Genomic DNA, 23,507 nt, shown 5'->3' on the forward strand with positions numbered 1-23,507 from the left:
CGATCACTCTCATGAAGTCTTCTATCTGGTTTAATTTATTGCCTTGCACATACATTTCCCCGAAAAAAGTAAATTTTTGGCATATTGGTAATTAGGACATAAAGATAAAAGCAATATGAAGTAAGTATAATAGGTAGAGGGTAAGACTGAATAATATAAAGAATATGGGGAAGTGGTCTATGTTTAGAGGTATATAAAGAAAGGAGGGGCCCTCAAATGACAGTCAGTGCTGATGAACACGTGACACTTAGGTTCTTGCTGCATTCTAGGTACGTTCTAAACAATAAACATATGACACTTGTTTAATAATCACAGCAACCCATGGAGTAGATACTATTATCATCATTTAATAGAGGACATAAGGAGACCTAGAAGCACTTAGTGTGTGAGAAGCCATTAGAGGGTTGAGTGAAGGGAAAGGATATCCAACAAGAACCTCCTGCCCTGTGTCTCATGAAGAGGTAGTATTTCAAGAAGAGGCTTAAAGCTGTGAGTGTTTTGCTAATTAGTGAAGATATGACTAATGAGCTGCTGGGGAAGTCAAGCCTTCTGTAAGTGAAAGTGTTTGCATTCATTGTACTCATAAGTACCTTCCCTAATGGTGATTGTGAGCCAGGACATTAGTTAAATTGTAGCTACTTAGAAGTGGCAATTCATGGCACACTTACTGATTTCTTCCTATGTTTAATGACACTGATATGTTCAATCATCATTTAAAAGTTATCTTTCCTCGCTCTAAAGTAATAACTGTAAGAAATACATTAGGGTACTGGTATATGGGGGTTGCATAAGGAGAAAGAAGGAATTTTGAAGGAAGGTTTAACAAGAATTTAAAATATTTAGATGAATGGAGATATTTATATCCAAATATATTCATGTTCTTATAATATCCTTCTTATAGGAACTTTTTAAATTCTTCTACTTGAAATATATCATTTTTAAATCAATGATTATTGAAGAGTAGGAGTAAACTCTTACTTTCTGTTACCTAGGGCAAAGCATATCTTGGTTCATTTCTGGGAGATAGAAAAAACTATAGTCTAATTGATTTTTCCGGAATAGAGAAAATAATTTCTTAATATTTTCTAACTGTATTAAAACTTATATTAAAACCAGTATAACTAAGATTATCTAAAAAACCATGAGATAGGGAACGTATCTATATCTATACACATGTAAAGGTTAGTATCCAGAATATGTAAGGTATGTGTAAAATTATACAAGAACTAACCTTTATTTGGATAAATGGCCAAAGGTTAGGTACTATCATTTTTATACGTGAAAAGGACCAACATAGACAAAGGTAATCATCCAGAGTAACAGTAAAAGCAATACAATCTGAAGTAACTGAGACCTAAGAAATAAATGATAAGTTACAATGTTGGCATGGCTGTGTAGAATTTGATATTTGTAGATTTTTGTTAGCTTTCAAATTAGTATACTTCCTAAAGGGTACCAACAATATTTAACAAAAGCCATTTCACTGAATATACCCTTAGATCCAATAATTTCCCTTTTCAAGGGAAAATAAGTCAAAGGAGGGAAAAAACATCTTGTTAGAACAATATTCATTATAGTCATGAAAGGCTAAAAATGACTTCAATAACATTTGGGGAAATGGTTAAACAAACCATAATAATTCATAACAATAGAATATTACTTGCAGATAGAATATTATGGAGAAGTCTGTGTGAAATTAAGTGAAAAAAAGAGACATAATGTTGTGAACAACTGTTTATAAGCAAGTACACGGATCAGGATGAAAAAGCATAGAATGGTTATGTACAATTTGCATTGATGATTTTGTTCACCCTTTAATTGTGTATTTGGCTGCATATGAATATGACATGAAGAACATAAGAAAATATAATTCACGTAAAGGAGGTATATCATAGGATATAGAAAATAATACTGAGGGTCAACAAGATTTGGAGCACCTGATACGAACAGCCAGGAAATGGGATGCCAGTGAGGGTCTGCTCTATGCTTCCAATAAAAGTGAGGATAGAGTAATTGAAGAAGTACTCCTCAAGACTAATTGAAACTAACATTCATTTCCAAAAAGTGAGCCATGTCAGCAGATGAGATTTATTTTTGGATTAAAAAATTACTTCAAAGAAAGTTTTAGATCTGTTATCACAGCCCATATCCAATTACAACATTAAATTTTTTTCTATATAGAAACAGATTTCTCGGCCGGGCGCGGTGGCTCAAGCCTGTAATCCCAGCACTTTGGGAGGCCGAGACGGGCGGATCACGAGGTCAGGAGATCGAGACCATCCTGGCTAACACGGTGAAACCCCGTCTCTACTAAAAACATACAAAAAACTAGCCGGGCGAGGTGGCGGGCGCCTGTAGTCCCAGCTACTCGGGAGGCTGAGGCAGGAGAATGGCGTGAACCCGGGAGGCGGAGCTTGCAGTGAGCTGAGATCCGGCCACTGCACTCCAGCCTGGGCGACAGAGCGAGACTCCGTCTCAAAAAAAAAAAAAAAAAAAAGGAAACAGATTTCTCAATTCTTAACAAATATCACACTTTAAGTAATGTCATATACAAGTAAATTGCAGAAAAGCAGAGAATTTCAGCCAACAGAAGTCACTGTAGTGGACCTTGACCTGGACTGTGTTGTGAAATAAAACTCTTGAACTTGTCACACCAAGTTGTGTTGGAATGGGACAATAAATTCCAAAGATTCATTGAGTCCTTAAAATGGGTGGGTAGACTTTATGTATATGGTGTGTACAAATTCAAATCAACCCTAGCTGATTTGTTCCAACCTATTGGAAACAGGAAAAGGATGAATGGATTTCATGATTGTTTTGAATTTAGAATTTTGAATATAGTTATCCAATATTTCTTCTCCCCTCTTTTCATGAGAAAGGATTACCATGAAATGGGGCCAGGCAGGCCACTGGTTTCCTTGAAGTCTTAGTTGAAATCTGTTCCTTCAATCATTAACCAGTAAACAGATATGACTTCCATCATCTTCACTGTCAAGGAAAGTTACCTTTAGCACATGCCTGTGGATGCCTTTCAATATGTGTCATAATTTGGTTTCAAGGGTCATGTGTTATGGTCAAGTGCTGCTTCAGAATCTTAGAGGCTGTTCTAGAAATCTTGATGTCTAAAGGTTGCCATATTTCAATTTAACATCAGTTTGTGAATATCTGTTGTGCCAATACGATTTTTGGTATCCCTGATGTCTGGATAGAATGTATGTATTTTGTGGGGAAAACAGAAGAGGTGAAGCTAACACTGCATTGTGTACAGTGGACAGGATCAATGATGATCCAGTTCCTTTGCCTTCCCAGCAAAGAACAGCCTCTGAAATGAGGCTAATGTTGACCACTTCCATAGATTATTGAGAGGGTTAACTGAGATAAAGGAATATGGGTGGCAGGAACTAAGTAAATGATACTTCCTTTCACTTTTTATGTGCAAAGTATTTTGAAAGGTGCGGAGGGCAAAGGGGCTAACATTTAGACTGAGTGGCTGGATGGGGAAGCAATTGCAAAAACAAATGTGTGATCCTTGCCATCAGGGAATTTGCAACAGATTGGAGGAGCAGGGCAAACACATTCAATTAGGGGAAGATAATGCAATTAACAGAAAGATGGTAAAAGTACTGAATGTGGCTGGAGTTAGACAGCCTTAGGATTGCAAATTAAGCCTTTCAGGTTAGCGCATGTGATGGTTTGTATAATCCAGATTTGAAGAAAGGCTGGCGCACAGGGCGAATGCATGCTAGGAAAATACTCTGAGAGACAGTCACACACTTTAAAAAGTGATAAAATGTTGTAATTATGTTCTTTACTTTTGAAAACTGCCTCCTCTTGTTTACTTCACTGTATTTCAGGAAGCATTTTATAATAAGCAAACTGCAACCCTTTTTATACTGTGTGTGGAAGGAGGTGTGGGAAGTGATGGCGTTGACTCTCAGCTACTTCTGGCTGACCTCTGTCTTCAAGGGATTCCTGAGTCTCCACCTAAGCACCATGGGTGGGGCTACTGCGAACTAGTCACGAGCTAGATTTGCTTGCTAGCCACTCCTGAAATTCTTACTGTGGTGCTGGAATAGGGAGGTGGAGGAAATAAGCGTTTTATTTATACCTCTCCTTTGGGATTTATCACCTTTCAAGGTGTAGTTTCAGTTATTTGCAGGTGTGTCTTATCTTCCCTGTTGGATTGTAAATTGCTTGAGGGAGGAAGGGTCTCTTGTTTATTTTTCAATAAACAAAATGTTGTCATAAGGAATTGGCTTTACTCCAAAGTCTTGCTGATTGAATTACATGGATCTTTTTTGTTGTTGTTTATTTAATAGCACTATTCAAGAGTGTCTGAAACTATGTCAGTATTCATTTAGTCTTTGGCATATTTGGGATTCAAAGGAAATTCATTCTCTTACCACGTCTAACTTGTACTCCCCCGGTGTTAGGGATCAACCACGGCATGCTTTAGAGTCTTCATCTATATCCCTCTGGAAATTCAGAAATTTGACCACCTACTGTTTGTGCAGAGGAGATCAGAGGAGGCACTTGTCTCACATCTGATAGCTAAACCAGACACCTGGGTCTGGTAAACAGAAGCAAGTGGAACCCAAAAGAAGACAAATTGACACATCTAACAAATGTAGGAAGGCCACTGTTTTCCCTGGGCATGGCTTTCTGGGAGAGCTCAGAGTTAAGTAGCAGTTGACATGAGAGAAATGGCAAGAACACAGTGGAGTAGAAAGGTCTGCTGTCCCTGAGGCAAAGCTGGGTAATTCTTCTTGGAAAGAGTGGGCATTACAATTGATTACTGGCACAGTGGGCAGGCATCCATGAAAAACTCATAATCCGGTGCTGGTGATGTGGAGGCAAGGGGAGAGGGGGTTAGAGATGCTGCTGCTGCTGCTGCTGATGATGATGATGAAGATGACGACGATGATGTGGATGGAGCCTGTACCAATTTTGATGCTTTGCACATCCATTGAAGTTTGGTACCCTCTTCCTCATGGTAGAAGGGAAAGTTATTTGATCTAGGTGTAGGCTGCAAGGTGATTGTAAATACTCATGTACTTGTGTAATTGAATTGGCGGTAACTTATTTTTAGAAGTCCTCTAAGAAGCCAACCATCCAACCACAAAATTTCCAGTGGGAAATGAGAAGCAGATTGCTGAAGAAAACCTTGCTGCTTACCGTCTGTACACATGCAGTATGGCGCTGGGTGCTGGTTATTCCTCCAGTACAATGGCTAGTCTCTGCCCACTTCCACCAAAGTGTGTGAGCCAGCCTGGCATTGAGCTCCAAACTGCAGAGCCTTGCATATTTTGTTTTTCTCTGTTTGGTCATTTTGTGTCTACCAGTCCAACTGGTTGACATGTGAAGCAGTGTGAAGAATGAGGGCTAACTGTAGTGCTGCCCAAAGAATTTTTTAAATTGCTCTTTCCCTTGAATCCTATTGTTTATACTATGCACAAACTCTGTGTGACATTTAGATTTGGGGAAAAACAATTGAATAACATTTTTCTCAGTCAGTTTGAGGTCACAGACCAAGGTTTTTTCTCTTTTCTTCCGAGATCCCCACTTATTGAAACACTTAGCCTTTTGTTTTTTTTTTGTTTGTTTGTTTTTTTGAGATGGAGTCTTGCTTTTTCCCCCAGGCTGGAGTGCAGTGGCGCGATCTCAGCTCACTGTAACCTCTGCCTCCTGGGTTCAGGCGATTCTCCTGCCTCAGCCACCCAAGTAGCTGGGACTACAGGCGCAGGTCACCACGCCCAGCTAATTTTTGTATTTTTAGTAGAGATGGGGTTTCACCATGTTGACCAGGCAGGTCTCGATCTCTTGACCTCTTGATCCACCCCCTTTTGGCCTCCCAATGCGCCAGTGGCATGAGCCACTGCGCCCGGCCATACTTAGACTCTTTAAAGGATCATTTAACTAGTATATTTATTAGGAGGCAGTAGAATGTACTGTGGTGATTAAGAGCTTGAATTTGGGTGCAAATTCTGGCTCTACAACTTCCATGCACCCCCACGAAAGTCACTTAGCTACTTTATTCTTCAGCATTTTCAACTATAAAATGGGGGTAATTACATTCCTACCTCATTGACTTATTGTTAAAAACTCAATGTTAAGCACTCAAATTCTTGCTAATATTTATTGGACGATTTGATTGATCAAGGCGCAAAGTACATACAGAAAAGTAGATGAAGTTCACCCCATTAAAGAGTTTACTACAGTGTTGTTGAGGAAATATGCATGTGAGACACAACCAACTGCCTGGGAACTCAAAGTAAGACAGGTTTTATTAGAGTTCAGAGGAGAGAACGATCACTCCTATGTGGGAGGCACACAGAATTAATAAAGCTAGAAGAAACAACAGAAAGGGAAAGATGTCTTCACTGGAAGGGAAGGACCACAAGAACGAAGGCTCAAAGCTACATCCAACATATCTCTACTGCTTGTTGAGTGGTTGACCAGTGAAGACTGCTGGTAGCAGGCAGATGGGTCCAGAATGTATAAAATGGACTGGATATAGAAGATCCTCCTCCTTTTTCTCTCTACTTATTTTTCCTCTAATGTGATGACTGCTACCTGCTCCCAGGACATTTTGCTCAAATGGTCTTCAAACTCACAAGGATAAGAATGTCCCTCCAGTCTATACAACAGGGAGAAACAGGACTGATAAGGAAGGAAGAACATGTTTATCTATAAATCCACAATCTGATGGAAGAACTATTCTGCAGAACATTTGGTGAGGTTAAAAGAGAAAGAAAAGCAGCCCATCAGTTTGATTGTTGTGGGAACCTTCTACCAGCCAAACAGATGGAGGCTGAGGCTGATCTGTTGATACTATACAAATGGCAAAACTGGAAAAGGCAATAGGAGGTGACCATCTCAGCTTCTGCTGGCTAATTGGGCTAAAAACAACCCAGTACCTTTCAGCCTATTTTTGTCACTTTTCAGAATACAACAAATAAATTGCTGTATTGGATTTATCACCAACCATTAAGAAAGAATGACTTTATGGTGTGGAAGATGGAGGAGCCTTTGATGACAACAGTCCTGATCTCTTGGAAGTTTTTTTTAACTTATATGAGAACATGTTTAGATTTAGAACACTATTACACGTGTAGTGAGAGAATTCTTATATAACTCATAGCAGTTTCCCCATCTTTATCTTATATTAGTACATACATTTGTCACAATTCATCAACTGATTTTGATATACTACTGTTTTGCTATTTTCCGTAATGTCCTTTTTTTTTTTTTTTTTTTTTTTTGGTGGTTGCTTTTGTTCCAGGATCCTATCTGGATTACCATGTTATATTTGTCATTAGATTTGTCATGTCTACTTAGGCTCCTCTTGGTTATGACAGTTTCACAGATTTGCCTTGGTTTTGATGACCTTGACAATTTTGAGAATTACTGTCCAGTGTTTTTTTAGAAAGTCCCTCGCTTGGGATTTGTCTCATGTTTTTCTCATCATTAGACTGGAGTAATGTACCCAGGAGTGTTTGGGGGACATCATCTCAAGGGTAAAACTATCGTATCACATCACATCGTATCAAGGGTAATACTATTAATATGACTGATCACTGTTGATGCTGATCTTTATCATCTGGCTGAAGTATTATTTGTCAGGTTTCTCCACTGTAAAGTTATTCTTTTTATTCCCTTCTCTTTTTATACAGTAGTCTTTGGAAGGAAGTCACTCTTTTTAGCCCACATAGAAAGAGTGGAGTATCCTTTAGGGTGAAGTATCTATAAAAATTATGTGCAATTATTCTGCATGAAAAATTTGTTATTCTCCCCATTTATTTACTCATTCAATCATTTATTTATATCATTATGGACTCCTATATTTTATACTTTGAGTTATAATCCAGATACTGCTTCATTTTCTTGCTCATGTTGTTCCAGCTTTAGGTCATTTTTTGCCTCCTCTTGCAGTTGGCTCCTGTAATCCTTGAAATACTCTTGTCATTTTGGGGCTTTGTTTGCTTGCTGGCTTGCTTTGTAGCACCTTCTTACTTTCTGGCACTACAAGATGCTCTTAGCTCACTTGTATACCACTTGTATTTCCTGTCTCAGATCTCTCGGAATTTGTAACTATGAAGAAAAAAACTCCAGTCAAAGACATATTACCAGGGCTTTAGGAGAGCAGATTTAAAAACATTCAATGAAAATAAATCAGATCTCACAGCTTTTTAGGGATATGTAATTCAGAAGGGATGAGAGTTTCTGAAAAGTGAAGTCCTGATTAGACAAATATGATGAAACTTCATGAGAGATATAAGGAAATAGAATCTAAGGGAACCCATGTGGCTTCAGAGGACACTTTATGATTAATTTGTATTTTAAAAAGACATGCACAGAAGATGAAGAAAGAACTTATGATTGAACTAAGTTTCTAAAAATATCACCAAAAGTTACTTAGCTGCTGGTTTGTGAAAATGATTATATCACTCTACTAAATGAAGTTATTTGGTTTGCCTATAAAGCAGCTATATTAAAATGGGTACTCTTGTCATTTCTCTGAAGTAATCTCTGATCATCATTCATTTACTCAATGAATTTTCAGTTGCCCATTGTGTGAATTTTTTTTCTTTTTTCTTTTTTTTTGAGATGGAGTCTCGCTTTGTTCCTCATGCTAGAGTGCAGTGGCATGATTTTAGCTCACTGCAACTTTCCTGGGCTCAGGCAATTCCCCTGCCTCAGCCTCCCAAGTAGCTGAGATTACAGACACCTACCACCACCCCTGGCTAGTTTTTGTATTTTTAGTAGAGACAGGGTTTCACCATGTTGGCTAGGCTGATCTCGAACTCCTGACCTCAAGTGATCTGCCTGCCTTGGCCTCCCAAAGTGCTGGAATTACAGGCGTGAGCCGCCACACCTGGTCTACTGTGTGAATTTTAATGCCCATTATGTGAACTCTTAGGCTCTGGGGATGCACAGTGGTAGATTTTTGGAGCTACCAAAATCTGTGCTCTCTTGGAGTTTATATTTGAATTATATATTTTATATATATATTATTTATTTGTGGGCTTTTTTTTTTTTTTTTTTGAGACACAGTCTTGCTCTGTTGCCCAGGTTGGAGTGCAATGGTGTGATCTCAGCTCACTGAAACCTCTGCCTCCGAGGTTCAAGCTATTCTCGTGCCTTAGCCTCCCAACTAGCTGGGATTACAGGCATGTGCCACCACGACCAGCTAATGTTTTGTATTTTTAGTAGAGATGGGGTTTAGCCATGTTGGCCAAGCTGGTCTCGAACTCCTGGCCTCAAGTGATCTGCCCGCATCAGCCTCCAAAAGTGCTGGGATTACAAGCGTGAGCCTGGCCATGAATAGATATTTTAAATATGACAATAATACATGCTTTGGAGAAAGGTAAAGCAGGATAAGGGAGTCGGGGGTTCTGAGGTGGGGTGATGGGACTATTTATATACGGCAGTTGAGGAAAGCCCCATTGCTAAGGTGGCATTTGAGCAGAGACAGGGAGGAAGCAAGGGAATGAGCCATGTGCATACCACTAAGAAGAGTATTTCAGGCAGAGGGAACAGACAGTGCAAAAGCCTGAAGCAGGAATGGCTTGGAACACTCCAGGAATAGCAGGTTGGTCCATGAGCCTGGAGCGGGGTCAGCCAGGTAGTGAGATGGAGTGAGTGAGGACAAACACACGTTTGGGCAGGTGGTGTCTGGGATGGAATCACGGAAAGTGCGTGTGAGTGGCTGTCGTGGGAGCTGTGTACTGCTGTGGAGTTGGGCTGTGGAGGTCCTTGTGAGAACTTGAGAAGCTATTGGAGGCTTTTGAGCAGAGGAATAGGGTCATCTGATTTCGTATTTGAAAAGGACCACTCTGGCCACTCTGAATGTTGCAAAAGTAGAAAGACCAGTTAAAAAGTCTTTTACTCTACTAGTATATTCTGTCTTAATCTATTAATCTTGATCTATTTGTATGCATATTTCACATGTAGTAATTGTGTACATACAGTTTTGCCATCTGTGTATTTTAACATTTTTCTTCTGTTGCTCTGTAGTCCTCAGGTTTATAACATTCAGTGGCTGCGTAATAGTTTGTGTATAGTCTCCTACTGCTGCTGTAAAACTTACCACACATGGAATGACTTAAAAGGATACAAATTTATTTTCCCACAGTTCTGGAGGTCAGAGTCCTAAAATCAAGGTGTTGGCAGAGCTGCACTTCTTTTGGAGGCTCTAGGGGAGAATCCGTTTCCTTGCTTCTTCCACCTTGTAGAATCCACCCTCACTCCTTGACTCGTGGCTCCTCACTCCATCTTTAAAGCTAGCAGCATCTTCAAACCTTACCTACCCCTCTGCCTCTGCTTCAATCACCACATCTCCTATTCTGAACCTCCTGTCTTCCTCTTCTATACACTTTGGTGATTACATTAGGTCCATTTGGATAATCCAGGATAATCTCCCCATTTTGAGACACTTAATTTAATTACATCTAGAAGATTCCTTTTACCATATATTCACAAGTTCTGGGGATTAGGATGTGAACATCTTTGGGGACATTATTCAGCCTACCACAGCTGATGTTTTATAGTTTACTTAAACATTTCCATTATTGAATACTTAGAAGGCATCCAGTTTGGGGCCATTTTGATATTCCTATACTTCCTATATTTATATACTTTGACCTTCTTTTCTTTCAGATTGTGTCTCTTAAGATAAATATCCAAGTTTAGGTTTCCTGGAACAAAGAGCATGAACATCTTTTTTTTTTTTTTTGAAACGGAGTCTCGCTCTGTTGCCCAGGCTGGAGTGCAGTGGCCGGATCTCAGCTCACTGCAAGCGCCGCCTCCCGGGTTTACGCCATGCTCCTGCCTCAGCCTCCCGAGTAGCTGGGACTACAGGTGCCCGCCACCTCGCCCGGCTAGTTTTTTGTATTTTTTTAGTAGAGACGGGGTTTCACCGTGTTAGCCAGGATGCTCTCGATGAGCATGAACATCTTATGTATTTGCTTCCAAATACAGTTACATTATTGGATGTCCATTTCCCTACAGCCTCACTAGGTTAGCCTTCTCTCTCTTAAAGGTGTGTTTCCAGTTTGTTACAAAATGACATTTTATTGGTGTGTTTATTTTATTTCCTTAATGGTTAGGTTGAACCTTTTTGGAGTGTGCGTGGGGGCATATGTCATTTGTATTTTGAGAATAGTGTTGTGTTTATTTTGCTTTTTAGTTGTATCTGGAGCTAGAAGAATGGAGACAGCATTAGACTGTTGCTTAAATAAGGGCATAAGGCTGGCATGAATAGATGACATACGCAGAACTATATTGCTTTCAATTCTCCATCAAAGGAAATTATTTCCAAAATGAAAAGGGTGTTACTAAAAGGGATTTGGATGACAGTGAAAGAAAATCCAGGTAATTTGAATGCATTTCTCTCTGGGACACACTGGATTGTATCTCAGGGTTAGCAGGGTTGAAGGAGTTAGCAGACATCATCTTTGAGCCATTGCTGGTGATTGTTGAGTGAACTTGGAGAGTGGCAGAGGTTCCAGAAGACCAGAGATATGCAAATGTTGTTCTATGTAGCTTTTGACAAAGTTGAATTCCTAAAACTTTCAATGTATGAAATGCACCCTTGCAAAATTTCTGGACTACCATCATATGAATTATTTAGTAGTCCAGAGAAGAGATTGCATTGATCCTTAGGAACCAGCATAAATCTAGTAATGTGTAGTGACCAGTTGTCACATTTTCTTTTATAAAAGGGGCTTCTGTATTGGAAGATAATGCCAAAGACATCAAAGCATTTGACAAATATTTCTCGCCGTTCTCCTTAAGGACATAATAGAGAGATGTTTGGAGGATGACAGAATAATGCAATAAATTCATAGCTGATTCTATTCATATGCCATAACATAGGTAATGACTGAGTGTTTGTTGGCCTAGAAAGAGGTTTCCAGTGGCAGGTATTTAGGGTTTTCTTGGCCCCAAACTGAAGAAGGGTCCTTAGAACTTGTATAGAAATCTTAAAAATTCATATTTATGTGGCTAATGATATAAACCTATAGAATAAATCTTCATAATATGAACTATGAAAATAGGCCAACACCAACTAAATACATTTAACAGAAATAATGAGAACTTCTAAAATGAGGTTGTATTTAGAATTGAAACAACAGTTGATTTTCTTTATTTTTGGCCTTCTTGAATTTCACCAATTACAAATAAAAACAATAACATTTGTATAGTGAAAATGACTTTTTAAGGTTAATTCGTGTATGGTAGGAGAATGCTGGGTCCACCTACATATGGTTGCTGTGAGAGCATGCTATAATAAAGAATTGCTGGACTGAGAGGAAAAGATGTGAGTACTGTTCCTGTCACCACCATAAACTAGTTGTCATCTTGGGCCAGCAGCTGGCATCACCTTTCTTGGGTCTGCATATTATCATCTGAAAACTGGAGATGACAAGAGGTGGGGTGAAGTTAATCACTTTGCCCCATTCCCGCTCTCATGTGATATCAGGCAGTACAACTTGATTCTCATGTCCCTTGGCGAGTTTGGCCAAATTTCTAGACTCTTAAATGGACCCTTCCAGATATTTCTAGCTTAAACAGACCCTTTCAGGCCCTCTCTGAGAAGGGGCCTCTTTTCTTTTAATCTGCAAGTTCCTTCAGATCACCCTTCTTCAGGATCATATTAAACTATCCACATTTTCAATGCTTCATTTCAAGTTTCAAACAGTGTACTTGAGCCCACTTTGATCTCAGGAAGGTCAACATTTTTTTTTCCTTTTTGGGGGGCTCAGGCCCATGCCTTGACATTTCTGGATGAGCCTATAGCCTCTTCACCGGCCAAAAATGTTCCCCATGGCTTTACCATGGGGTCTGGCCTTCAGTGTCTCCATTCTCCATCAGCCGACCCTGAATCCTGGCCACCGTCAGCATTTGATCATGGACTGTTTCTCTAGCTTCTTTCCCAGCACCACTATTTTGATTCCGTTGTAATCTTTATGACCATTTAATTTTGAATTTTTAAACTTCATATTTTATTTTCCTATTTTGTATCTTCACATTATCATTTGTAAAGGAGTTTAAAATATTTCCTGTGCCTCAATTTACTCTTGCTTAGTCTGATTTTCCCCTTATCAGTCCTCACATATCATCAACTCTTTATTTTCTGCTCTTATGGGACACAACATTTGTACATCTTCATACAACCTAGCCTTTGGCTTCTTTTGTCTATATACTTGGATTAACCTCTCAGAGTTGGAGATCTTTGACTGAGGGATGTAGTAGTATAGTTCTTGATCCATTTTGGGTACCTTTATTTTGACTGACAAAGACAAGAGGCCACTTTAGCACATTATATTCTTTCCTTAAAACTTTAAAATATTTAAGAAGTCAGCATTTATATTTAAACATAAATTTCAGCCTCCTTCTTAGGGCTTCCCTTAATACCACAGTAATTTTGGTTGGAGGAATATTTTGTAGCCTGTGATATCTCAGATTGCAATACTTCTCTGCCTCCTGTTTCCTGCACTTCTCCTCTAGCTCCTTCCACTGAGAATTCTCCCCAGGCGGCATTTTCACGCTTTCAGTGCTCATTTCAGGCGCTTTCTTCTCTGCTGTGCCTATGCATGCTTGAGGCTTTGTCCTAAACTCATGTGACCTGCATAGCTAATTTCAGGTTTTCAGTCTAGGCTTACTACTGCTGAACCCAAGAGACTGACGTATTGCCCAGACTCCTGCACGCTGTCTGCCAGCCACAGGTACATCCTGGGGTCATGTATTATGCTCCTGGTTAGCACATTGGGCAGGAAACAAGCTACCCATTGTGGCTGTGACCAGGTGTAGAGTCTCTTTGCTTATATGAAAAACAGTTCTTTGACCTCACTACCTGCGGCCTGTCCTTCCTGCTACTGTGTCCTTGATAGGCCAGCTCCCCACCCTTTGCCTAGAAAGCATTCCCAATCCCTAAATGGAGTAAGATAAATGGAGCAAAACAGGAAGCCACTTCTGTGCGGCCCAAGGCTCTGCTATACATGTGTTTGCATCCAATGTCTGAATTTTCTCCATGAAGAAATGGAAGATCTTGGGACAAATCTTTTGGTAAGATTTAGATATTGCATAGCTCCTAACAAGGCTTTATAAATAGAAGTACTTAAAGCCTTTGGGACATGGATACTTTCAGAAAGTGTTTTTAGTTTATCTCATTTCTATACATGTTTTTGGGCTGACTAAATGTTAAGTAGTTCTAATACAGTATGGTACAATGGGTCTCTTCAGTCTCTTGGGTTCAATGGAAGTTAAGTGGCTGTTATATATGTAGTTCACAACAGTAGAAGACAGAAATAACCTATGTCTTCTCTATAATCACAGAGATACCTAGCATGAGGACAGAGATGCCTTTTAATATATTTTTCTCGTGAAGCTCTCTGATAGTGGTCTTCTAGGCAATGCAGGAGTTCAAACTTCATAACTACGACTCTGGTTCAGTAGCTCTGATGAAATCACTGGAGCTCCTTTAGCAACTGAATTGTTTGCATGTCATAAAATTATGATATGCTTCAAAGGCAAATATTTATTTAGTGAGAAATGTAGGTGTGCACAGTAAGGCTTGTGCCTTCCTCATGGCGTATTTCCTTATGAAGTTTATTAGTCTCTGACTCTAGGCAACGTGATATTATGGGAGTGGCACAGACCATAAATGTCACAAGATCTGAGCTCAAGCCATGATGTAGCTAGTTATCCTTGAGTTGTAAGACTTCAGGCTCAGAAGCCAGTCGGTGTGCCAGGGGTGTTTTACCTACAAACCTGAGAGGGATTGGGGGAAGTTTTAGATCAGGTCATTTCTAAGAAATCTTTTAGCTTTAAAATCTCAAATTAGTATTTCTAAATGCCATTTTACCCACTTTTATATAATTACCCATTTAACCAGACTTAGAAAATTATGAAGAAAAAATATATACTCTTTCATTCCCTAACACAGATAAAATCATTGTTCATGTTCTGGAGCATTAGCTTCCTTTTTTCTGAGCAGATATATCTAAGAAAGCCTAAAACTGTGTGTGTACATGCATTTCAAAAATTGGAATCATATATTTTTTCATAAATTGATTTTTGTTTCATTTAACATTACCCCATGTCATCTGAGTAGGACTTAGAGTTTTTGTCCAAAACTAGATTTCCTTGGTCACTTTTGCAGTTTCTTTGAAATCTTCCGTATTGAAGACAATGTTATGCACTCTCCAAACTAAGCACCCTTGGCTTCTGAATGTGCTGTAAGTACAGTCAGTTGATTTCATTCCAGAGAACAAGCAGTAGAAATATCCCAGAGCACTCTGCCTTCTTGCTGTCACTGCATAGGTAGAGACTGCCATGGCCAGGGGTCAAGGTGGAGGATGAGGGGTGACCCCTAAAAAATGACATTAGCATGTGACCAAACAGTATCTCGAATTGTCTTGAAAGCCCACCAATCCATTGTGGAATGATCTTTACAAATAGTTTTGCTTGTGTACAACCAGATGAGATGGGGCTGACTCTGAGCAAGGGGATAAAGAAGGGAAACTTGGTAACTAAGCCTGTTCTTTCTGTTCTCTGCCTCCCTCCTTCATGCCTCACCTCTTCTTCTCTTTGGCATTTATCTTCACACTCTCTAGCCCCCCAGTTATCACTTTCTTCTCCATGGGCCCATTGCATTTTGTTGATGCTGCTGATAGAGCCCTTATCACGTATTACTAATTGGAAGATTTGGGTGGTAGTTGTTGGGGGTGGGGAGAAGCAGGGTAGGTTATCATGACCCTACTCATAAGAAGTTTATGTCTCCTCACTTCTATATGAGTTTCAGAATTGGAAGATAATCTTAGCTAAGGTTAGAAGAACATGTGAAGCTGAAATATTACTGAATATTTAAAAATTGTTTTCCACTATTATTTGTTTCCTTGCATGTGGTTTCAGTGACATTATGGGTTACATTGGTTTTGGTGGCCTTGCTTGGAATTTCAACACCAGAGAGCCTATATTAAGAAATCCTACATTTAGTGGGAAGTTTTACTACATCACTGGATGTACTATAAGGTCATCTGGTTTCTGATTCTTAAGTTCTATAATTTGTAGCACTGTTTCCATGGGAAAGTGCATTCCAAGTTCTAAACAGCTGAGTTTTGGATCTCAGCTCCTTTGAGAGTTGTGGACCACTCAGACACAAAATTATCTTTAAATATACAGATAGGTGTATGTAATTTGCGTTGTATGTAGAACTAACCACCATTTGAGCCCTTATTATGTGTCAAGGGCTATAATAAGAGCCTTCATACATTCACTTGTTCCCCTCCTCACCGTGATTCTTTGAGGTAGGCATTATTATCTCCATTTTACAGATGAGGAAGCCAAGGCCCAGCAGAGCTGAGATGTGACTGCAGAGCCGTCCAACCCCAGTCCTCTGACCTTTCTCTGTGCCTGATACCTCTCAGCATTTGAGGGCCTTTTCTCTTTCTGCTTCATCTCCAAAGGTCCTTCTAGGAGAGAGGTGAAAGGTAATTCTTTTGAAAATACATATTTTAAAGCAGTATTATTCCCTTCGAGATACCCATTGATTCCCTTTGATGGAGCCCAATACCATGCTGGATCTTTGCTGTGCTGAGTGGTGTGAATGGGCATCTATGGGGGTGGCCTCAGGAGCCTGTAGAAAGAGGTACCCCAGGAAAATTTTTTACACAAAAGAACACTATAGCATCTGACTACAAGATTCAAATAAACACACTCAAAATGGTCTGTAGAGAATAGAGTGGTCGACAGTGATGGATAGCAGGTTTCTCTCTTTTTCAAAACAGATTTAATTATAGTGTTCACACAAATCTAACTGAAAATATGAGCCAGAATGTTCATTTGTTCACTCACTTATCAGCTATCAGACTTTGAATGAACCCACATATATATCAGATTTTGTACTAGGCCCCAGGAGGGTACAAAAGTGGATGAAACATAGTCCCTGTCTTCAAGAAGCTCGGAACCTAGTGGGGAGCAGGCCCAGAAACCTTCAGATCCTCTGATGCGCATTTTAAAAATAGCCCAAATACCAAAACTGGTTGTTTTTTTTTTTTTTGAAACAGGGATGTCATTCTGTCACCCAGGCTAGAGTGGTGCAACTATAGCTTACTGCAGCCTTGACCTTCCAGGCTCAAGCAATCCTCCTGCCTCAGCCTCCTGAGTAGCTGGGACTACATTTGCATGCCACCATGCCTGGCTAATTTTTTATTCTAGTGTAAAGTTAGGGCTATGTGCCCAGTCTGGTTTCAAACTCCTGGGCTCAAGTGATCGTCCTGCCTTAGCCTCCCAAACTGTTGGGATTACAGGCATGAGCCAGGCTTGGCCCAAAATGTCTTTTAATGTCAGCTTTGAATGAGCTTTCATAAGAACAGTGTATATGTGTGAGGAGAAATCCCTGTCACATGGTGTTGATTTGGTAAGCAATATTTCCAATATCAGAAAGACTTGGTCAGTATGTTAATTTGCTAAAACCCACTGGCATATAAGGATGCTGTGGCGGTTGACTTTTCCACATTTGCTTAACCAAAGTGCCAGTTTACTGAAGATGAATTCCATGTCATGTTTTACTGCCCTGCATGTGTTAAGACTTGCTTTTCATGACACTAAGACAATGGGAGATTGAATGGGTGGAGTTAAAGAGGCCCCTGGCCTTTCATTGATTCTCCTTGGGTTTCCTGCTGAGTATGGGTTGAGGCTCTGGCCTTCTCAACTGGGTGCCAGATGAATGTACTGGGAATCCTGTTAGGGTGACATCTAAGAAGAAGACTCATAAGGCACAACATTGGGAAGTCAATCAGAGCTTGTTTCAGGAGGATCAGAGCTGAGCTTGGTGGAGGTTCCTGGTGATAGGGATTCCTTCCTGAAACAATTTGTCTTCCTGAAAAAGGAGGAAGGTGTAAGAACGAGAACCACTGATGTATGCAGGAGGTCCATAGCCTCAGTTGCCATAGATAGTGAAGGCTCTGCATGGCCTGGCCAAGGATGGACCGTGTTACAAGGTGTACCCACAAACCACAGTGATCTTCATCCTCAAGCTGGGGCATGCCGGGCCTCATTTTTGGAAAGTACATTTTCCATGAGATGTGCTAGCACAATGGGGTTCTATGTATAATCTGCCTTGAACAAATAGGTTTCATGGGAGGCCATCAGAAAACAACTTCATCAAGTCTCCTACTCTCCCATTAATATTTATACAGTGGAAAGCATTTCCCCTGTTTTTTGGATGAAAACATATCACGTGGCTATTCTGATTCCTCATATATAATAAAAAACCCCACTTTAATTTGCCAGATACTTAAAATGTCTAGTATCATGGGATAGTTAAAGCTTCCAACTTCATTCATATTTATAACTGCTCCCCTTCCCCTGGCTAGGGCCTGTTGCAGGGAGAGGGGGCTGTGGTTGGAGGCTTTTTCTCTTGCTTACTCAGTGGCTATGATTTCTGGACTGGGGTTAGGGGCTGGGTGGGAAACAGGAAGAGTGTAGGAAAGCTTTTACCTGGCAGGTGGTATCATAGGAGAGCTCTTTTTGTGTTGTGGGTGTTTAGAGTTGATTCTTTCACTTGTGGAGCCTTTTATGGGTTCTTTGGAGATACCCTCTCACCTTGTCTCTGGGGGCCTCTCACCTCCAGTTTCCTTGTTGGGGCTGCTACACTCTCTTCAGCCTAATTGCAGACTCCTTCCACAGTCTCTAGAAAGCCCACCAATCAATTCGTACTCCTATCTGCTGGGTTCTATTGCTGTCCAGGTGGCCCTTGTTGGGAAGATCCTATTATATGCCCTGTACATATGCTTATGGTGTGGTCCATGGGAAACACTCACACTTCCTTTGTTCCCACCAACTGGGAGAGGGCAGGCTGCTCCCAGGGCAGCTGTCATTTCCTTTGGCTTATCCGTCAGCATCCAGCCAGCTCTCCAGTTCTTCAGATTTCTTAAGCAGAAGTCCCAAACAAGGTCACAGTGCCTTCCATATCGTAGCAGCCTCATGCTCTCCAGGTAGTCCTGTTGAGCCCCCTCACTAGGCTGGAAAGGGGAGAAGCAGGGAGGGGCAGGTACTCTTATCTCTTCCTAAGCTTAGTCCTTTAGGCTAGGACCAGACTGGACTGCAGCCTGCTTGCTTCAAACATTCTCTCCTTTTAGCCACCAACAAACAGTCCAGCCTACTTGTAGCCTCACTGTAGATAAGAGGTTTAAGACCAGTGAAAAAGGTTTTGGGCTATGTTCTTTGAAAAACTACATCTAGGCCTGGCACTTCACTTTGGAATCTGGTATCTCATCCATCTTTGTGGCTTGTTTGACACTTCCCATTTTGACGTTCTGTAATACCTTCTTGGGAAGCAGGGCTTATCCTTAGCTCTTCGAGATGCACATGACACACAGCATAGAAAAGGCTCTTGGGAGTAGATAGGAGTGTCCACTTCGCTCCAGCCTCTTCCTCTCCTGCCCTCCATCCTGCTCCAGGACCTGTGCTCCACCTGAATCTTCCACCCAGGAAGCTCCCTCTCTGCTGCCTGCTCCTGCTCTGTGTTGCCAGCTTCTTCTGTTCCTTTAGGATTCGTAAATGTTCCTTCCTTAGTAAAGACTTCTTTGCTCAAACCCCACTTAAGTAGATCTCCCCTAATGTTCTGTTTTCTCTTACTGCAATTCCCTTTATCTCCCTCACAGTACATCTTATATTATAAATGATAATGTTTCCAAATAAATTATACAAGCTATTTAGTGTCTTACTCTCGCACCAAATGGTAAGCCCCATAAAGGAAAATTCATGTCTGTTTTATTCGGTAATAGAAACCTAACCAGTGCTCACTAAATATATGTTGAATAAATGAATGAAAGCATGAATTAAAAAGTTACCTTTGTTTAAGCTGCTCTTTTGCCAAATGTCTCTCTTCTTTTGTGTTAACTCTTTTTTTTTTTTTTTTTTTGAGACACAGTCTTGCTCTATCACCCAGGCTGGAGTGCAGTGGTGTGATCTTGGCTCACTGCAACCTCTACCTGCTGGGTTCACGCTACTCTTGTGCCTCAGCTTCCTGAGAAGCTAGGACTACAGGCATGCATCACCATGCCTGGCTAATTTTTGTATTTTTAGTAGAGACTGGGTTTTGCTATGTTGGCCAGGCTGGTCTTGAACTTCTGGCCTCAAGTGGTCCACCCACCTTGGCGTCCTAAAATGTGTTAACTCTTAACAAACAGAATCTTAGTTATATGGCATACACAGAGTTTTGGAAGTACTGAGACAAGGCTTAATTTTTGGTATATTTTTCTGTTCATTATCATCTCCCCTCACCCCTTTCTCCTCTCTCTATCTCACTTTCTCTTTCGCTCTGGCTCTTTTTCTCTCACTCTCTTCTAGCAAGAATTTAGTTTGAGGCAAGGAGAGCAGAGGTGCTACCCCGTTTTACAGATACCCACACTAAGGAGAGTTAGCTGTGAGATAACTTTATCTAAGGGGTTAATGGCAAGCATGGCCCAGAGCTCAGCACTTCTATCTCTCTTCTGGTCTTGTCCTCTTTGTGCCTCTCCTGCAGTCCTTCATGTCCAGCTGTCCTCTGGCCTTGCAGCAAGGCCTGGCTTACCACTTCCAGATCCTGCCGAGATGGCAGCAGCCTGGCCTCAGGCTGGAATGGAAAGACTAGTTCCTAGCCCAGAATCTATCTTGCATGGTACACAGCAAGAGAAATTCTCTTCAAGATGCAGCCCCATGAAAGCAGCATGTTTATAGGTAGTAGATCCCCAAAGTTGTCATAGCCTCCCTCCACCCCCTCACACCGGACCTGTCCCTGCCCTTGGCCCACACAGTTGGGGGTTCACGGGCTATGGGAATGTCTTTCTCCTTAGGAATAGAAGCTGGATTCTGAAGGAAGGCATTGGACTTGAACTAGGCTTGGCGATCGCCTTCCCTCTCATTCTTTCCCTGCCTACTCCATAGACGGTCCTAACTCTGGCCACAAGTCAGAGAATTTCACATTCCTCCCTTAACAAGTTTTACTCCATATAAGGCCCTGGGGGCAGTCTAGACTCCCTGGGTGACTACTTGGGTGTACTTGCTTCAGGAGGAGGAGGAGGAGGCTTATCTCGTATATGCACATTCTTGTGGTGTGTCCTATCTGGTTATTATCAAATCGAAACTGCAGCAGTTGAAGTTTGTTGCTTAATTACTGTCTGTTGATTGTAAAATAATAGACCACCAATTTTGTTGGTTAGTTATTACTGGTGCGTTGTTATAAAGTACACACTGTAACATGGCAGGGTTTTCCTTTGTGCTGTCTTTTTGATGAGTATTGTTATTTACACTCATAATAATGCCTTGCATTCGAAATATGCTTCAGAGTTAACACAGCACTTTTATTTTATTATCTCATCTGGCTCTGTTATAAGGAAATACAAGTAGGCAACTAATTTTAGGAGAGTGGGAGGTAAAATTTTTATTCTAGATATTACTTTACTATAAGTTTTGGCATAATATAGCTTCTTTTTACAGCAAGTACTTATTACTTTAGTTAAAAAATTAGAAGTGAATTTTAAAATTGTATGACTTGCTGTTTTTTAAACCTTCTTGTCATAATCCAAAAAGTAGAGTACTAGAAGACATATTCTGTCCAGGGTCATATAAAATCATAATATCTTAGCTAGAAGCCACTCCTCTAGAATTTGATCCACAATATGGTTTAACACTACATTGTAAAGAAATGGATTGTCCATCCCAGAGTCTGCTTAGCATTGAGGCCTCATTTATGTATCTACTTAGGTAAAACTCTTAGAACATAAAATTAACCATTTTACTATGAAAAATGAAGGTGACCACCACCTCTATCTAGTTCCAAGATATTTTCACCATTCCAAAATAAAACCCCATCCTCACTAAGCAGTCACTCCCCATTCCCCACTCCCTGTAGCCCGAGGCAACCCCTAATCTGCTTTCTGTTTCTGTGGATTTAACTGTTCTGGGTAGTTCACATAAAAGGAATCATACAATCTGTGTCATTTTATGCCTGACTTCTTTCACTTAGCGTAATGTTTTAAGGTTCATCCATATTGTGACTTGAGTCAGTGCTTCATTCCTTTTTACAGCTGAATGCCCAATATTTTTAATATCAAAACATTTCTGGGATTATGGAAACTCCATCCCCACAGACACACAGGCCTACCATATCCTTCTCTCCACTGGCAATGACTTCTTCTCACAGCAAGTGTGGGATTTTAGTCCATAATAAAGTACAAATGCTAAAGAAGCATGTGTAGTTATAGCTGTAGTTTGCTGCATTTTACTTTAGACTCAGGAAGAAGGCTTTAGACAGTTCTATGCAAAGATTACAGGTGATTGTATTCTTCAGACACTCATATCATGAAAGTTTGTGCCGTCATGATTTTTACAGACAGTGCTTAGAATATGCCTGGATTTGTAGTTTTCTTCCAGTAGGCCCCACTCTGAGGCTGGGTTTCAGATTTCCTTTTTTTTTTTTTTTGAGACAGAGTTTCGCTCTTATTGCCCAGGCTGGACTACAATGGCATGACCTCAGCTCACCGCAACCTCCGCCTCCCAGGTTCAAGCGATTCACCTGCCCCAGCCTCCCGAGTAGTGGGATTACAGGCATGCCCCACCCCGCCCGGCTATTTTTAGTAGAGAGGGGGTTTCACCATGTTGGTCAGGCTGGTCTCAAACTCCCGACCTCAGGTGATCCGCCCACCTCTGCCTCCCAAAGGCGTGACCTACCGCACCCGGCCAGGTTTCAGATCTTTTCTCTAGCCTCTGTAGGTGGCAATGTATAAAGAAAAAAGAACGAGCATCCGAGGGGACAGAACTGGGTTCAAACCCCACCTCTACCACTTGTTAGCCATTTGTCCCTGGGCACATGACTTGAAGTTCCCTCATGGTAAAATGGAAATAATAATGTCTACTCACGGTCCCCCAAAGATATCCACATCCTAATTCTTAGAACTTGTAAATGTTACCTTATTTTGAAAAATAGTCTCTGTAGATGTGGTTGAATTAAGCATTTTGAGGGGATTACCCTATATTTTCAGGTGGGCTCTAAATGTTTCACAGGCATCCTAATGAGAAAGAGGCAGAGGGGGACAGAGAGGGACATGCAGGGGAAGGTGACGTGAAGACGTAGGCAGAGAGTGAAGTGATGTGGCCACCAGTCAAGGAGTGCCAATTCTGGCAGCCACCAGGAGCTGGAATGGGTCAGGGACAGAGTTCCCCGGAGCCTCCAGAGAGAGCGTGACCATGCCAGCACCTCAGTTTCAGCTAGTGACATTGGTTTTGGACTTCTCGCCTCCAGAACTGGGAGAGAATAAATTTTCATAGTTTTAAGCCACCAGATTTAGTGTCATTTGTTACAGCAGCCTCAGGAAATGAATGCACTTCTCTTATAAGGTAACATGACCACCTGTAACCACATGTTACAGTTTGTTTTCCTCCTAAAAAGGACAGAAGTCCCTGTGTCAAAGGTGTTTCTCAAGCTTTAAGTACAGAGGTGAAGAGTTTGAGAGCAG

The 23,507-nt window shown here is 40.8% G+C and overlaps 1 protein-coding gene across 3 annotated transcripts in view; it reads left to right on the top strand.

Moving 5' to 3' along the window:
- Positions 1-23,507, top strand: part of PIP5K1B (phosphatidylinositol-4-phosphate 5-kinase type 1 beta) — a 308,400-nt gene that overhangs the window by 21,695 nt on the left and 263,198 nt on the right. Inside the window, exons 1-2 of one of the 3 annotated variants that reach the window (XM_025359787.1) lie at positions 16,088-16,194; positions 16,341-16,496. The exons of 1 other annotated variant lie outside the window; for it this stretch is intronic. The gene's annotated coding sequence lies outside the window, so the exon portion shown is untranslated. Of the gene's footprint in view, positions 1-16,087; positions 16,195-16,340; positions 16,497-23,507 lie in introns of those variants that run through there. One more of the 3 variants, XM_025359786.1, reaches the window with a different exon arrangement.

Source organism: Theropithecus gelada, chromosome 15 (genome assembly GCF_003255815.1).
Source record: "Theropithecus gelada isolate Dixy chromosome 15, Tgel_1.0, whole genome shotgun sequence".
In the NCBI taxonomy this organism is placed as follows: Eukaryota; Metazoa; Chordata; class Mammalia; order Primates; family Cercopithecidae; genus Theropithecus; species Theropithecus gelada.